At 44.4% G+C, this 17,965-nt stretch overlaps 1 protein-coding gene across 2 annotated transcripts in view; it reads left to right on the top strand.

The window, feature by feature from the left end:
• The window catches only part of IGLON5 (IgLON family member 5), a 766,795-nt gene that overhangs the window by 315,037 nt on the left and 433,793 nt on the right, over positions 1 to 17,965 (top strand). The window lies entirely within an intron of this gene.

Below are 17,965 nucleotides of genomic sequence, written 5' to 3'. Positions count from 1 at the left end.
TATATATATATATATAGTATATAAATTATTATTATTATTATTATTATTATACAGGATTTATATAGCACCAACAGTTTGCGCAGCACTTTAAAACATGAGGGCAGACAGTACAGTGTTAATACAATTCAATGCGGTGGATTACCTTGGATTACGAGCATAATTTGTTCCAGAAGAATGCTTGTAATCCAAAGCACTCGTATATCAAATTGAGATCCCCATAGAAGTCAATGGAAATTCAGATAATTTGTTCCACAGTGACTTCTATTGTATGCAGTACCGCATGTGGCTAAAGGTGGTGGTGGGGGGGGGGGCACCGGAGACACTCAAAAAAACGGATGCACCCGGAAACACTCGGAGAGGCTCGGAAACACAACGGAGTGTTTTCAAGTGGCTCTGAGTGCATCCGATCGGCTCAGAGTGTCGCCGGCGCCCCCCGCACCTCTGGCCAAATGGGGTACTGCACACCGCGGAGGCTTGGATCCTGCTCGTTTTGCGAGACAACGCTCGCAAACGGAGTCAGGATTTTAAAAAAATAGCTTGTATTGCGAAACGCTCATTAACCGTGTTACTCACAATCCGAGGTATTACTGTACTATATATATACTATATTGCCAAAAGTATTGGGACGCCTGCCTTTACACGCACATGAACTTTAATGGCAATCCAGTCTTAGTCCGTAGGGTTCAATATTGAGTTGGCCCACCCTTTGCAGCTATAACAGCTTCAGATCTTCTGGGAAGGCTGTCCACAAGGTTTAGGAGGGTGTCTATGGGAATGTTTGACCATTCTTCCAGAAGCGCATTTTTGAGGTCACACAATAAAACCTGGAATTGTGACTAATTTTGCTCTCGCTAGCTTTAGTAAATAAACCCCACAGTATATATCTATATAGATAAATATATAAATAAATATATATATATATATATATATATATATATATATATATATATATATATATATATATATATATATATATATATAAATAATTATATATATAATTATATAGATATATATAGATATACAGTATATAGATATATACTATATTTTATTTATATGTATTTATTTATAGATTTAATATTAATATGTATATATAATATATATTTATATATTATACACTATATGTTTATAATATAAACTTATCATAAATAAAATACTTGGGATAAAGCTAGACATGTACTCAAACAAAAATGTTAAAACAAAGAAATAAAAAATAAATAAATGAATGAATAAATTAATAAAACAAACAAACAAATTGGCTGGTCTAGAAGAACCTTTTATGCCCCGTACGCACGACCGGTTTTCCCATCTGAATAAATTCTGTTTTTCCAACGGAATTCCGCTCAATCTGTCTTGCGTACACACAATCACACCAAATTCCGACCGTCAAGAACGCGGTGACGTACAACACGTATGACGGGACTAGAGAAAGGAAGTTCAATAGCCAGTAGCCAATAGCCTCCGTCTCGTACTTGCTTCTGAGCATGCGTCATTTTTGGTCCGTCGGAACAGCGTACAGACGAGCGGTTTTCCCGATAGGAATTGGTTCCGTCGGAAAAATATAGAACATGTTCTATTTCTAGGTCCGTCAGAATTTTCGACATGAAAAGTCCGATGGGGCATACACACGATCGGAATATACACTCCCATCTGACTTTTTCTGTCGGAAATTCCGACCGTGTGTACACGGCATTAGTCTCTACTATCACTTTTTAAAGCCTTCTGATTGATAACCTCTTAGAACATTTGGCAACTTCTTCCATAGACACTGGTATGAGATGAAGCACATAATTGGGTACAGTGGGCCTTTAAGCAAGCCTCAGATTTGGAAAAAAATATTTCCCATGTCTTTGTGAGACCTTGGTAATATATAGAGCGCGCGTTCCGCTGTTCAGAGAACGCATCCTTCAGCCCGCCACAGATGTGTATGTAAATGATCACATACATTACCCAAGCTTCGTCTGTTTGATGAATATTTCATGCCGCCTTGTTTTGTTGCTCAGAGCTGTCTGTTGTCATGAAGCATTTTAAGATGCATTTGAGTTGGCTGCGAACATTTCATTGTTATCGCTGTTCCTCTGCTGCGTGTTTGTGCGTGCCCAAGTTTGAAAGGGGGCGGGACTGGAATCGTCTGTCAGCCATTGGAACGGTGGCGTATTTGCGGTATCGCTGGGCATGACATGTGACTTTCCTGTGAAGTTGATGCACATCCAAAACTTTTTTTTTTTTTTTTTTTTAGCTTAACCACTTCAATACCGGGCACTTAAACACTTTCCTGCCCAGACCAATTTTGAGCTTTCAGCGCTGTCACACTTTGAATGACAATTTCGCGATCATGCTACACTGTACCCAAATGATATTTTTATCATTTTTTCCCCACAAATAGAGCTTTCTTTTGGTGGTATTTGATCGCCTCTGCGGTTTTTATTTTTTGCTAAACAAATAAAAAAAAATCGAAAATTTTGAAAAAAATATGTTTTTTTTTGTTTCAGTTTCAAAACTTTGTAAATAAGTAAGTTTTCTCCTTCACTGATGGGCACTGATGGGGTTACACTGATGGGCAATGATAAGATGGCACTGATGGACACTGATATGTGGCACTGATAGACGGCACTGATGAGCACTGATAGGCGGCACTGATGGGTGACACTGATGGGCACTGATAGGTGGCACAAATTGGCACTGATAGCTGGCACAGATTGGCATGGATGGGCATGGATAGGCGGCACAGGTGGGCATGGGTAGGCGGCACAGATGGGCATGGGTAGGCGGCACAGATGGGCATGGATGGGCACTGATAGGTGGCATGGATGGGCACTGATAGGCGGCACAGATGTGAACTGATAGGCGGCATTGTATTATAATATACTGTACTAATGGATGCCAATCAGTGCCAAACAATAATGCATGCCAATCAGTGATGCCCATTGTGGGCACTGATTGGCATCCATTATGGGCACTGATTGGCATCCATTGTGGCACTGACTGGCATCCCTGGTGGTCTAGGGTGGCATACCTGGTGCTTGGCATCCCTGGTGGTCTGGTGGCGTCCCTCGTGGTCCAGTGTGGGCATCCTTGGGGGGGCTGTGCTGATAATCGATCAGCCCAGACCCCCCTGTCAGAGGAGCAGCCTTTCCTCTACTCGCGTCTGACAGACGCGAGTGAGGAAAAGCTAATCACCGGCTCTTCCTATTTACACTGTGATCAGCCGTGATTGGACACGGCTGATCACGTGGTAGAGAGTCTCCGTCGGAGACTCTTTACCGAGATCGTAGTTGCGGGGTGTCAGACTGACACCCCGCAACAACGATCGCCGAGATGCGCACCCCCGGGGGCGCGCAGCGGCACATAATCCTGATCACGTCATATGAAGTCCAATCAGGATTATGCAACCACTTTGCCACTGTCATTTTGTTATAGGGCGGGCGGCAAGTGGTTAAAGCGGTTGTAAACCTCAAAAACTAAAAATATGAACAAAGCATATCCCTCGATAGTGTGTACTTGTCTCTATCCAAAGCCATACCTCCCAACATTTTGAGATGGTAATGAAGGACACCTATCAGAAAAAGTATATAGGCATAGGACACACCCCTTGCCACACCCCCTTAAAGGAGAATTGTACAAAAAAACAAAAAACAAGATTGGTTAAACCCACAAGTGCTTTTTACCACTACTATTCCTTTATATTGGCTTTTGGAATTTACAAATGCAGCAATTTATAAATCAGATGAAAGGTTTAGCACTGGGAAAAAAAAATATTACATATAAAAAGTGCATTTTATATACATCTATATAGATCAGACCAAAATGAGGGAGAAATGAGGAGGAATGAGGGACAGAGGGATGTTGCTCCCAAATCAGGGACAGTCCCTCGAATTGAGGGACAGTTGGGAGCTATGTCAAAAGCACCAAGTGTGATTTCTCTCTGCTGCCTTGTTCCTCTATCATCTGCATGAATGGTGTAATGGTAATGGTGGAGGTGAGCTCCAACACACAGTAATGTAAGACTTCAGATCAGTGGCGGCTGGCGCTCAGTTTTTGTGGGGGGGGGGGGGGTGCGTTAGGTATCTTCGCCCCCCCCGCCCCATCTAATTTCTAAACAGACTCCATGTGCAGAGCTTAAAATGAAACCTGGGCAGGAATAATGAAGGCTGTCAATGAAAATGCTTGGTGCCTGGCAGTGCGGGGACATCTAGCGCCCAGGGTTCCTTTTAAGCTCTGCACATGGAGACTGTTTAGAAATTAGATGGGGAGGTGGAGAATTGAGGGGGGGGGGGGATATGGGAGATAAGTGGGTAATAAATGTGAAGGCGGGTGTCAAGTCACATACATCAGGGGGTGTAATGTCAATCACTTTGAAGGTGATGAATATCTTTCCCCATAAGGCTTTGCACATCAGACTGACAGTCCGGTCTTGCATGCTGGTGATTCCAGCCTCTCCGCTGGTTTGCCACGTCTGTCATTGAGATGCATCGTGTAGGAGGGGAGCAGATGAGGAGATTCTGACAGCACAGGAGAATAAGCACAAGTCTCTCAACCAGACTGCGTGGCTGATGTCTTCCAACAGTGCGTTCCCTGAATACATACACAGCATCAAAACAGAGGCGTCTAGCAGATGACAGACTGAATATCTATCTATCTATCTATCTATCTATCTATCTATCTATCTATCTATCTATCTATCTATCTATCTATCTATCTTCTGATTGCAGCTAACACAGGGCAAATTACTATTTCTTTGGGTCCGGTTATTGGTCGCTCAGGTGCACATTGCAGCATCTTGGCAGAAAGGTGAAGTGTAGAGAGTTGCATGCTCCCACATACTCAACCACTGCTAATTTCATGTGGCTGTGACGGGTACAAGGTGCAATGTAAGGGAGTGTGGAGAAGGTATCCAAAAAGAGAAGGAATGGGCTAATAAGTAAATCTGCTGCTCTGTTCTGAATGGGCAAAATAGAGGTTAACTGAATGTCCAGCAATCTACTTAACCATACCTGATTAAGGCAGGTGTGTGCTGCAGAGACATGAGCTTCAGTGCTGAGTAACAACCAGCAGAGGATAAAGGCTCAAGGGTGATATCGATCTATACCATACTGCGTAGCTGATGTGTTCCAAGGGTGCGTTCCTTGAATACATAAACAGCATCAAAACAGAGGCGTCTAGCAGATGACAGAATGGATATCTATCTATCTATCTATCTATCTATCTATCTATCTATCTATCTATCTATCTATCTATCTATCTATCTATCTATCTATCTATCATCTGTTTGCAGCTTACACAGGGCAAATTACAATTTCTTTGGGTCCGGTTATTGGTTGCCCGGTGCATATTTCAGCATCTTGGCAGGAAGAGGAAGTGTAGAGAGTTGCATGCTCCCACATACTCAACCACTGCTAACTTCATGTGGCTGTGACGGGTACAAGGTGCAGTAAGGGAGTGTAGAGAAGGTATCCAAAAAGAGAAGGAATGGGCTAATAAGTAAACCTGCTGCTCTGTTTTGAATGGGCAAAATAGAGGTTAACTGAATGTCCAGCAATCTACTTAACCATACCTGATTAAGGCAGGTGTGTGCTGCAGAGACATGAGCTTCAGTGCTGAGTAACAACCAACGGAGGATAAAAGCTCAAGGGTGATATCGATCTATACGAGACTGCGTGTCTGATGTGTTCCAAGGGTGCGTTCCTTGAATACATACACAGCATCAAAACAGAGGCGTCTAGCAGATATCTATCTATCTATCTATCTATCTATCTATCTATCTATCTATCTATCTATCTATCTATCTATCTATCTATCTGTCATCTGATTGCAGCTTACACAGGGCAAATTCCAATTTCTTTGGGTCCGGTTATTGGTTGCTCAGGTGCACATTCCAGCATCTTGGCAGGAAGAGGAAGTGTAGAGAGTTGAGGCTGTGATGGTTACAAGGTGCAGTAAGGGAGTGTGGAGAAGGTATACAAAAAGGAATGGGCAAAGTGAGTAATCTTAAAGGCTCGTTTTTTTTGTTTTTAAACAAACATGTTATGCATAGCTCCTATGTGCAGTTGGTTTTGCACAGAGCAGCCCGGTTCCTCCTCCTCTTCTCGGGCCCCTCTTTGCTGCTCCTGGCCCCTCCCTCTTATTGAGTGCCCCCACAGTCAGCAGCTTCTTATGGGGGCACTGGAGCAGAGTCACAGCTCTGTGTGTCCATTCAGACACGGAGCTCCGCTCCCTCTCTCCTGATTGGCTGACTGACTTTGATTGACAGCCGTGGGATCCAATGGTGCTGCTGCTGTGTCTCATACAATCAGGAGGAGTTTCACAGACATTCATGGACATTGCTGGAGAGAGTAGGGGCTCAGGAAAGTAATTAGGGGGGTGCTGGGGAAGCTGCTACACACAGAAGGTTTTTTATCATAACACATAGAATGAATTTATTAAGATAAAAAAAAACCTTCTACCTTTACAACTACTTTAACTGAATGTCCATCAATCTATTTAACCATTCCTGATTAAGGCAGGTGTGTTCTGCAGGAAAATTAGCTTCAGTGCTGAGTAACAACCAGCAGAGGATAAAGGCTCAAGGGTGATATCAACCTATACCAGACTGCGTGGCTGATGTGTTTCAAGAGTAAATACATACACACCAAAAGAGATTTGTCTAGCAGATAACAGACTGAATAATCTATTTATCTATCTAGTTGCAGCTTACCAAGAGCAACATACTCTTTCTTTGAGCCAAGTTATTGGTTGCTTGGGTGCACAGTCTAGCATCCTGGCAGGAAGAGGAACGGTAGGGAGTGGCATACACTGGCATACTCAAGCACTGGGCATTTCACTTGGTTGCTGCTGGTAGAAGGGACAGTAAGGGAAGGTATTGAGAAAGAGAAGAAGAGGGCTATTAAAGAGCAACTGCAGTCTGCTCACATAATTTGTAATAAAAACATCTTTGCCATTCTGAAGCTTCCCTCCAGCCACTTTGCATATTATTTTATATATACTGGGATTCTGTACTTGCCAAATATGCTGCAGAAATCTCCCTCCACTAAGTCTGGCTGCAGCCATTTTAACTGAGGGCAACTAAATCTACTGCCTGTTCCTCTTCCTGGATTTACACAGAGGCACACCTCCAGCTCTGCAGCCCTGCAGCTTTCATTGGCCCTCATGGCTCATCCCCTCTCCCTTCCTGGCAAACTCTCACAAGAGTAAAAGAGAGAGATGTGCATGATGTCATAAGCCTAGGTTAATGACCAGACAAGAAACAGGAAGGGGGCTGTATAAGGGATTTACTGGCAGAAAATCTATCCAAAGTTAAAACAACACGGGCAGAAGATTTACTAGATGGAAAGTTGAAAAAAATGACTGAAGGTCTACTTTAAATAAACTTGCTGCTCTCTCCTGAATGGGCAAAGTGAGCCCGGGTTCACACTAGCAAGATCTCAGAGAGCACCCGCATTGCATGTGGCGATCACATGCGATCTCTGAGCAATGCTTGTCCAGCAATCTTCTTAACTCTTGCTGATTAGGGCAGGTGTGTGCTGCAAAGACCTGAGCTGCAGTGCTAAGTGCAAAGCAGCAGATGATGCAGGCTCTCCAGTAAATAGTGACAGAATCAAACTACTGATGGATCAAATCATGCACAGACAAACTAATTGTCCCGGTTCCAGACTAGTAGACAGAGTAGAGACTGACAATAGCAGAGGTTACAGGCTGATGTTAAGGAAAAGTACAGACAAGCTGAGTGCACAGACCAAACAATTACAGGAGTAATCCAGGACATATAGGGTCGGACAGATGTCAAAGTCAGATAGATCTGTATCCAGAGCATGAGCAGATAACTAACCAGTTGATCAGACACAGACTGAATGTCCATCAATCTACGTAACCATTTCTAATTAGGGCAGGTGTGCTGTAGTGCTAGGTAACAGCATTTGACCAAAGCTCTCCAGCAAACAGTAAAAGAGTGACGTATGGTCAAATCAAGCACAAACAAACGATTCTAAGAAGAGTTCAGTCTAAATGCAAATCATAGGAGTAATCTAGGGCTTGCCCAGTCAGACAGATGTCAGACTCAGACAGAACTCTATTTGGGCTTTGGGAAGACAGACCAACCTGTTGATCAGGCACAGGCTGTGCTGGGCACAAAGGGCAGTAGGAGAGTGTGGGGCAGGTATCCACAGAGAGAAGAAGGGGGCTATTAGGTAGATTATACTGCTCTAAGTAGAGGATAACTGAATGTCCAGCAATCTACTTAACCATTCTTGATTAAGGCAGGTGTGTGCTGCAGAGACATGAGCTTCAGTGTTGAGTAACAACCAGCAGATGATAAAGATTGAAGGGTGATATTGATCTGTACCAGAGTGTGTGGATGATGTGCTGCAGGAGCTTGTTTATTGAATACATGCACAGCATCAATAGAGAGGCGTCTAGCAGAAGACTGGATATCTATCTATCTATCTATCTATCTATCTATCTATCTATCTATCTATCTATCTATCTATCTATGATCTATCTATCTATCTATCTATCTATCTATCTATCTATCTATCTATCTATCTATGATCTATCTATCTATCTATCTATCTATCTATCTATCTATCTATCTATCTATCTATCTATCTCTGGTCTGGTTGCAGCTTACACAGAGCAAAAGACTCCTTATTTGGCCTCGTATGATAGCACTTGGGCCTGGTTTTTGGTTGCTTGGGCACACAGTCCAGCATGGTGGCAGGAAGTGTAGAGGGTTGCATGCTCTCACATACCTAAGCACTGGGAATTTCATGTGGCTGTGGCAGGTACAAGGGGCAGTATAGGGTTGCTGCCTCATTCCTTTAAACCCCCAACACATGTGAATTACACAGGTTCTGAGGATGATTTAATGCAGATAACGCACCAAGTGAGTTTAATTACCCACCTTAACCACTTCAATACCGGGAACGTACACCCCCTTCCTGCCCAGGCAATTTTCAGCTTTCAGCGCTGTCGCACTTTGAATGACAATTGTGTGGCAACTGTACCCTACGGTTGCCCCCTCATCCCTTTAAACTCGAACACATATGAATTACACAGGTTCTGAGGCTAATTTAATGCAGATAAGGCACCAAGTGGTTTTAATTATCACCTTAATCAGCCACAGAACCCGTGTTCTGGGTGTTTGGGTTTAAAGGGATGAGGTGGCAACCCTACTGTACCCATGTGAAATTTTTTACCATTTTGTTCACACAAATAGAGCTTTGTTTTGGTAGTATACAATCACCACAGTTTTTTTATTACTTTTAGCTAAATAAACAATAAAACGACTGAAAATGTTAAAAAAAAAATATTTTCTTTAACATACTGTCACCAGTACAGTACAGCATTATCATGTAACGGGTAGGTCTCCCGGACAATCGGGTCTCAGGACCCACTTCCTGATTGGCTGGGAGGAGAAACAGGAGGACATTTAGTGAATAATCATTCGCTAATGTCACACAAATGGGTGGGCTCTGGGCACAGTGCTCTGCTCCCCGAGCCCACCCTTTTTTAAGCCAATTAGAGCCTCAAGCTCTAATCATGTGCTTCTAAAAAGAAAAAAAAAAATGGAATCCATGTGTCTGGTGCCCTGCATGTAGATTAGGGGGCGCCACTGCCTGTTGTGATATGTCACATGGTGACCCCCTATTTGGATTGGTCATGGGCCGAGTCCCGTGGACGTGGCCGGTGACAGTTCGAGCCGCTGCACGCCCTCACAGCCTCATGATCGGCGCATCCTAACAGGACATCATATGACACCCAGTCAGGAACACTGACCCGGAAAAAAACACATATTAATTACACAGGTTTTGCGGCTGATTAACACCTTTCCGATTGGCCAATAGCAGATTGGCAGCTGGTTGGGAAGGTGTTAATTAGTCGCAGAATTGGTGACATTAATATGTGTTGAGGTTTAAAGGGATTAGGTGGCAACCCTAGGCAGTAAGGGAGCGTCGGGAAGGTATCCAAAGAGAGAAGTAAGTGAATCTGCTGCTCTGTCCTGAATGGGCAAAATAGAGGTTAACTGAATGTCCAGCAATCTACTTAACTATTCCAGATTAAGGCAGGTGTGTGCTTCAGAAATAGGAGCTTCGGTGCTGAGTAACAACCAGCAGATGATAAAGACTCAAGGGTGATATCGATCTATACCAGGTATGTCTTGAACAATGGAGGGAATGTGTTGATTATATCTAGTGGCTCCCGTTCTTACAAAGGGGATGCCGATCTATACGAGGCTTTTTTGTTGTAACCGTTATAATAGACTTACTTTGAGGAATTCTATCGCCGAATATATATATATATATACCTTTTCAATATTGTGACTGCAGACGGAGGTAGAAAGGAACAGTAAGGGATGATCTCCTGGTGCTGTTTTTGTGATTGAAAGGCTAGAAAACGCTTATTTCCTGCCTATTTTCCCCGCCACTCTTCACAATACTTCTCTGCATTTTCACGTCTCCTAAGTGAGCGATTTCTGCTTTTGAGAACTGTGTTGTATACCGAGACAATCTCTCCTACCCCCACTTTTTTTCTTTTTTTTAGCTGCTCCTACATAAAGCAAAACCTCAGTTTGTTTTTAAAGCACCGGCAGATCCGGGAAAAATTGACTCATGGCGGTACGAAAGCGTTAACTATAGATCTGCAGGGAAATCCCCCCCGCCGACGTTTCGCCCCCACACCAGGCTGTCGCTATAAGCTGAGCAAACACAGGCGGAATGGAATTGGGAGAGCAAACAGTCTGCGCAAAATGACTTGTCGAAAAAGCTTAGGTTTTAAAAGAACGAAAGAACGCGCCCTCGACAGCCGAGCGGCAGAAGAAAAAAAAAATCTTTATCTACCAGTCAAGGAGTGATTGAAGTACATAGAATAACTGTGACATTATTCGGTGTTTGGAGGGGGAGGGGGGTTGAAAAGGAGCGCAAATGGCCGCAGAGCGCAGCACTGTATCTTCATTACAAAAAAGGAATGGCAACGCAAATTTTAAAATGTGGTCAAGGATCTCGGGGCACTCCGGTCACCAAAGTGTATTAGGGAGCTGCCATGGGTGGGGGGGGGGGGGGGCAATGGAGGTCAGTGACTTAGACAAAACCCTTCGCATTTTGACTTTTTAGGCTTTCTTGACACCACTGCACGTGTGCCCGTGCACGCACAACATCACGTGCAGGGCATTTCAATGAATTGCAGAAAAGAAGTTACCAAAAAACATGGAGGCGCATTAAACCACATGGTGCTGCGGATGCATTAACAATTAATGGCACCCCTGTGCCTTTCTATAAAGTGCGCAATTTTGCGTGTGTTCCCGTCACTCAGAGATGTGAACCTAGCCTTAGCCTTTCCTTTCAGTCTTGCACAGCTGTAAAGTTAGTCACTCTGATTTAGCCGCACACTGTGAGATTCTCAGTGTTCATTAGAAGTTAGATAGAGCAGCGGATGGCGGTATATTTTTTTGGGTGGGGGGCGGCAAACAATGCACCTACAGCCTCCTCCGGTTGGTCTGGTCACCCAAAAAACCCTCCCTCCCCCCCTGGTCGGCCACCAGCCCCTCACTTACCCTATCTAGGTCGCAGCCAGCCCTTCGGTGGGCGGCGGCTTCCCCTGCATCTCCTCCTATGATTAAGCACTGTTAAGCGTGAAACGCGTCAGCTCCTTTGTCCCATTCTCTGCTGTGGCTTATATTTTTGTTTTTTTACAATAAAGGCCGTATTCCGGAGAACTTTTCCTGGCCTCATCTGCGTCTCCTCCTCCTCTGAATCACGACTCTCTCCTCCTCCTTCTAGGCGGCCAATCGGATTGCTTCTCTTCCTGGGCCAATCGGGTGATGGGTCTCGCTTCCTGATTGGCCCGGGAGGAGAATCAGGAAGACAACAAAGAATATTAATTTGCTATTGTCTCACAACTGGGGTGAGCACTGTGCCCCCCCCCCCCCCGAGCCCACCCTTTTTTTTGATTGGCTCCCGCTTTGTCCAATCACAGCAGGAGCAGGTCGCTCCCCAGACCCAGTGCATGCAATCACGTACAGGTACGTGATTTCGCACCAGAGGGCTGCCCTGCCATAGTAGTTCAATAAAAAGGGTTGGGGGTTTGGTTTCCACGCGTTTCTTGCTGGGACGTGTGCGTGACGTGTGCTCGACAAACACGCGTGCACCCATGCGAACCTTCCCTTAATGGGGAGATTTTAAATAAAACGGCGTCCTTAATAGAGGCAGAACAGGGCGCAGCTCTTTGTCTCCCATCCTCGGGAGGGGAGATAAGTTGGTGTTGCTCTCAGGATGGGTCCTAGAAGAGGGAGGTGAATGTGTAATGAAGGAAATCAGGCTTGGTGCGTGCCTTTCTCCCGGTGACATTCAGCAGATCAGGAGCGCCGGTGGAGGTGGCGTGCTAAAGCGGCGGACCACCGCTGGGATGTGAATTGTCAGGGGTTGTGTGCGGGGAGAAACAGCTCCCCTCCCCGGAGCAGAACAAAGACTCTTATTATGGGATATCAAGAAGTTTTCTGTATCACGGCTGCAGCAATTCTAGCAGCTGAACGGAGATAAGAGCAGGGGGGGTAGGTAGCCGCTGCCGAGCACGACTGGGAGCTGGAAAAATTGTGCAGGGAGAAATATAATAAAACTGAACTCCGGAGAGATGTACACAAAGAAATAATAATTGTGTTTAGTTTAGCTGTTTATTCCTTAAAGCTGAGCCTACGGGCTTCTCTCCTGTGCGCTAATTTCACTGCACACTGTGAGCTTTGCACAGTGTGCATTAGAAGCTGCAGCAAACCAGATGTTGGTGTCAGTGGGAGGAATTGTGCCCCATTGTTGGTGTCAGTGAGAGGAATTGTGCCCCATTGTTGGTGTCAGTGCGAAGAATTGCTCCCCATTGTTGGTGTCTGTGGGAGAAATTGTGCCCCATTGTTGGTGCCAGTGGGAAGAATTGTGCCCCATTTTTGGTGTCAGTGGGAGGAATTGTGCCCCATTGTTGGTATCAGTGGGAGGAATTGTTCCTCATTGTTGGTATCAGTGGGAGGAATTGTTCCCCATTGTTGGTATCAGTGGGAGGAATTGTTCCCCATTTTTGGTATCAGTGGGAGGAATTGCTTCCCATTGTTGGTATCAGTGGGAGGAATTGTTCCCCATTGTTGGTATCAGTGGGAGGAATTGTTCCCCATTTTTGGTATCAGTGGGAGGAATTGCTTCCCATTGTTGGTGTCAATCTGAAGAATTGCTTCCAATTGTTGGTGTCACTGGGAGGAATTGTTCCCCAATTGTTGGTGTCATTGGGCCTCATTGTTAGTGTCAGTGGGAAGAATTGTGCCCCATTGTTGGTGTCATTGGGCCTCATTGTTAGTGTCAGTGGGAGGAATTGTGCCCCATTGTTAGTGTCATTGGGGCTCATTGTTAGTGTCAGTGGGAGGAATTGTGCCCCATTGTTAGTGTCATTGGGGCTCATTGTTAGTGTCAGTGGGAGGAATTGTGCCCTTCATTGATGTCATAGAATAAAATAGCACCCGAGGACTGAGGGCTGTTGCGAGGAGTACAGAGGCCGGGGGCTGTGATGTTTTCGCTCTGTACACCACCCTGCCGGCCCCTCCCACCAGCCAGGATCTGCCTGCATTGCATTGAGAAGCACAGAGACCCGGTGATGATGTCACTGTGTGTAAAGTAAGACATGTAATGAAAATGGAAAGATTTTATTTAAAAAAAGTCATTATCATGTTGATGGGGGAGGGGGGATTTAGGTTTCTCATTAAGTGGCCCCCTGCTGCAGATATTGGTGATGTTCGGAGCCTTTATATTTCTCCTCCACCTTCTCTACATCCTCCTCTTTCCTATCATTTCCTCCTGACTTTCTGGAGATGAGATGAGGTGTGTTCCCGCGCTCCCCCCATGTCTCTGCAATGGATGGCGGAGAGGTGGGGGGGGGGGGATCGCTGGAGCTGGAGGTGACCCAGATTTCAGCACACAGAAATCCTGATTCTGTATTCCGCGTCCGTCCCGTCAGGAGCTTAAACTGTTTAGTTAACGAGGCGGGAGCCGGCAGCGGGAAAATCTGTTACTGCTGGAGCCCTTTAATCCTGCCCTGCAGAACCCCCGCTGGTCCTGCACTACTCAGACTACTGACAGGGCCGTGTACTGCCAGGAGGACTGCACAGCACCGCCAGTGTAATATACAACACAGCGTATTATACACACTGCCAGTGCAATATACAACACAGCGTACTATACACAGCGCCAGTGCAATATACAACACAGCGTACTATATACACCGCCAGTGCAATATACAACACAGCGTACTATACACAGCGCCAGTGCAATATACAACACAGCGTACTATACACACTGCCAGTGCAATATACAACACAGCGTACTATATACAGCGTCAGTGTAATATACAACACCGCGTACACACCGCCAATGTAATATACAACACAGTGTACACACCGCCAGTGTAATATACAACACAGTGTACTATACACAGCGCCAGTGAAATATACAACACAGTGTAATATACAACACAGTGTACTATACACACTGCCAGTGTAATATACAACACAGTGTACTATACACAGCGCCAGTGTATTATACAACACAGCATACTATACACAGCACCAGCGTAATATACAACACAGTGTACTATACACACCGCCAGCATAATATATAACACAGTATACTATACACACCGCCATTGTAATATACAATACAGTGTACTATACACACGGCCAATGTAATATACAACACAATGTACTACACACATCGCTCCGCACACACCGCAAGTGTACTATACAACACAGTCTGTACACATCACTCACATCACTAATCACATTGCTCCACAGACACTGCCAGTGTAATATGCAACACAGTGTAATATACAGCACAGTCTATACACCCTGCTTTTCACTGCCATTCTAATACACAGCACAGTCTATACAAATCGCTCTGCACTACCAGCGTAATATACAACACAGTCTATACACACCACATGGCACAACCAGTCTAATATACAGCACAGTATACACACCACTCTGCACTGTCAGTATAGTATAGATCACAATGTCATATACATCACAGTCTATACACAAAGCTCTGCTCTGCCAGTGTAATATATAACACAATGTAATATATAACACAGTCTATACAGGTGGCTTTGCTCTGCCAGTCTGATACACAATACCGTCTCTTCTGATGCAGAACACAATCTTTAGACATCGCTCCGCACTACTAGTCCAATGCAGATCATTGTTTATAGACACTTCTGTGCACTTACAGTCTCTGGAAAAATAATCGTGTATGGACACTTTTTTTTTACCAGCTCCCTGTACAGCACAGTCTGTAGACATTGTTCTTATGACTGACCATTTTCCCTGCAGGATCGCTGTGGAGGAGCTCTGTATGAGCAAGGTGCTCCCATGGAGGGAGCTACACTAGATGAAAGGATAGAACGGGATTAAAGCTGAACTCCGGGAAAACCCCTGATTGAAATTCATACATAGGAACTCTTTATGTCTTCCTGCCCACCGGTCCTGAAATTTACACAGCAATAGAAATACAGAAAGGAGAGTTAGACCAAAACCAGATGAAAGAGTCCAAGATAATTGTACTTGTTGGTAAAAAAGAAAAAAAGGTGGGGGGGCTGGCTCTTGGGAGGAGCTATGCAAATATCAAGATGACTTAATGGGCGGGTGTCAATCTGGAGGAGTGGACTGTATTTGCATGCAGACCACCCTAGATAAGACCCATATTGTTGAGGCTCCATGATTGGAAACAAATTAATGAAAGGGGCAGGATAGGAGGCAGTGGGCTGGCTCTTGGGAGGAGCTATGCAAATATCCAGATACCTTGATGGGTGGGTGTCCCATCTGGGGTGCCAACTGAAATAAATTCTAAATTAAATATTATCCAAGGGTGGTTACGGATTCCCTCTATTGATTCCATATATGTATTCATTTGTCTATTCCTATAGTTAGCTAGTCTATTAAAAGTCTGATAATGTTACTGTTGATAACACAATAATATAAGGTTAGCTATGAAAACAAACACACTGCTTAATAAAACAATGTCTTATTTATTTCCCAAGAAAATAGGAAAATGCTAACATCAAAATACTATAGAGCAGGGATATGCAATTAGTGGACCTCCAGCTGTTGCAGAACTACAAGTCCCGTGAGGCATGGCGAGACTCGGACAGCCACAAGCATGACACCCAGAGGCAGAGGCATGGTGGGGGAGGGCTGGCTCTTGGGAGGAGCTATGCAAATATCAAGATGACTTAATGGGCGGGTGTCAATCTGGAGGAGTGGGCTGTATTTGCATGCAGACCACCCTAGATAAGACCCATATTGTTGAGGCTCCATGATTGGAAACCAATTAATAAAAGGGGCGGGATAGGAGGCAGTGGGCTGGCTCTTGGGAGGAGCTATGCAAATATCCAGATACCTTGATGGGCGGGTGTCCCATCTGGGGTGCCAATTGAAATAAATTCTAAATGAAATATTATTCGAGGGTGGTTACGGATTCCCTCTATTTATTCCATATATGTATTCATTTGTCTATTCCTATAGTTAGCTAGTCTATTAAAACTCTGATAATGTTACTGTTGATAACACAATAATATAAGGTTAGCTATGAAAACAAACACACTGCTTAATAAAACAATGTCTTATTTATTTCCCAAGAAAATAGGAAAATGCTAACATCAAAATACTATAGAGCAGGGATATGCAATTAGTGGACCTCCAGCTGTTGCAGAACTACAAGTCCGGTGAGGCATAGCAAGACTCGGACAGCCACAAGCATGACACCCAGAGGCAGAGGCATGATGGGACTTGTAGTTTTGCAATAGCTGGAGGTCCGCTAATTGCAGATCCCTGCTATAGAGCATATAACAAAAGAACATCTCATATACATAACGCAAGGCTGTCCCCTAGACACGGTCTCATCAGCTGGGCTCAAGATGGTAACAGAGTGGGCCACCGAGGCTCCGAGAGCCATCATGCAAGTGCCAAGAGCGGAAAAAGGGCGATTTCCCTTCTGGGTGTACCTTTTACACATTCATTCAGACCCACTTGTAACCACAACCCACTAGCCTCCTGTGCAATGAGATATTGCCAAGAGATTAGTCCTTTTAACCACTTCAGCCCCCCGGAAGGATTTACCCCCTTCCTGACCAGAGCACTTTTTTTGCGATTCGGCACTGCGTCGCTTTAACTGATAATTGCGTGGTCGTGCGAAGTGGCTCCCAAACAAAATTGACGTCTTTTTTTCCCCCCACAAATAGAGTGTTCTTTTGGTGGTATTTGATCACCCCTGCGGTTTTTATTTTTTGCGCTATAAACAAAAAAAGATCGACAATTTTGAAAAAATGCATTATTTTTTACTTTTTGCTATAATAAATATCCCCAAAAATATATAAAAAAAGTTTGTTTTCCCCAGTTTAGGCCATTACATATTTTTTTTACATATTTTTGGTAAAAAAATAAAATAAATCGCAATAAGCGGTTATTGATTGGTTTGCACAAAAGTTATAGCGTCTACAAAATAGGAGATTGTTTTATGGCATTTTTATTTATTTATTTTTATTTTTTTTACTAGTAATGGCGGCGATCAGCGGTTTTTATCGTGACTGAGACATTATGGCGGACACTTTTGACACATTTTTGGGACCATTGGCATTAATACAGCGATCAATGCTATAAAATTGCATTACTGTAAAATGTCACTGGCAGTAAAGCGGTTAACCACTAGGGGGTGGGGAGGGGCTAAGTGTGTCCTAGGGGAGTGTTTCTAACTGTCTGGGGGAGGGGCTGTGTGTGACATGGACACTGATTGCTGCTCCCGATGACAGGGAGCAGACGATCAGTGTTCTGTCATTAGGCAGAACGGGGAGATGCTGTTTACATCAGCATCTCCCCGTTCTTAAGCCCCGTGACATGATAGTGGGTATCCCCGTGGCGATCAAGCCTGCGAGTCCCGTGGGCACGGTCACATAGCTT

Source organism: Lithobates pipiens, unplaced genomic scaffold, assembly GCF_037356315.1.
Source record: "Lithobates pipiens isolate NorthernLeopardFrog02 unplaced genomic scaffold, aLitPip1_a1.2 Scaffold_27, whole genome shotgun sequence".
NCBI lineage: Eukaryota > Metazoa > Chordata > Amphibia > Anura > Ranidae > Lithobates > Lithobates pipiens.
Note: the sequence above shows the minus strand (reverse complement) of the source record. Positions and strands in the feature narration are given on the sequence as shown.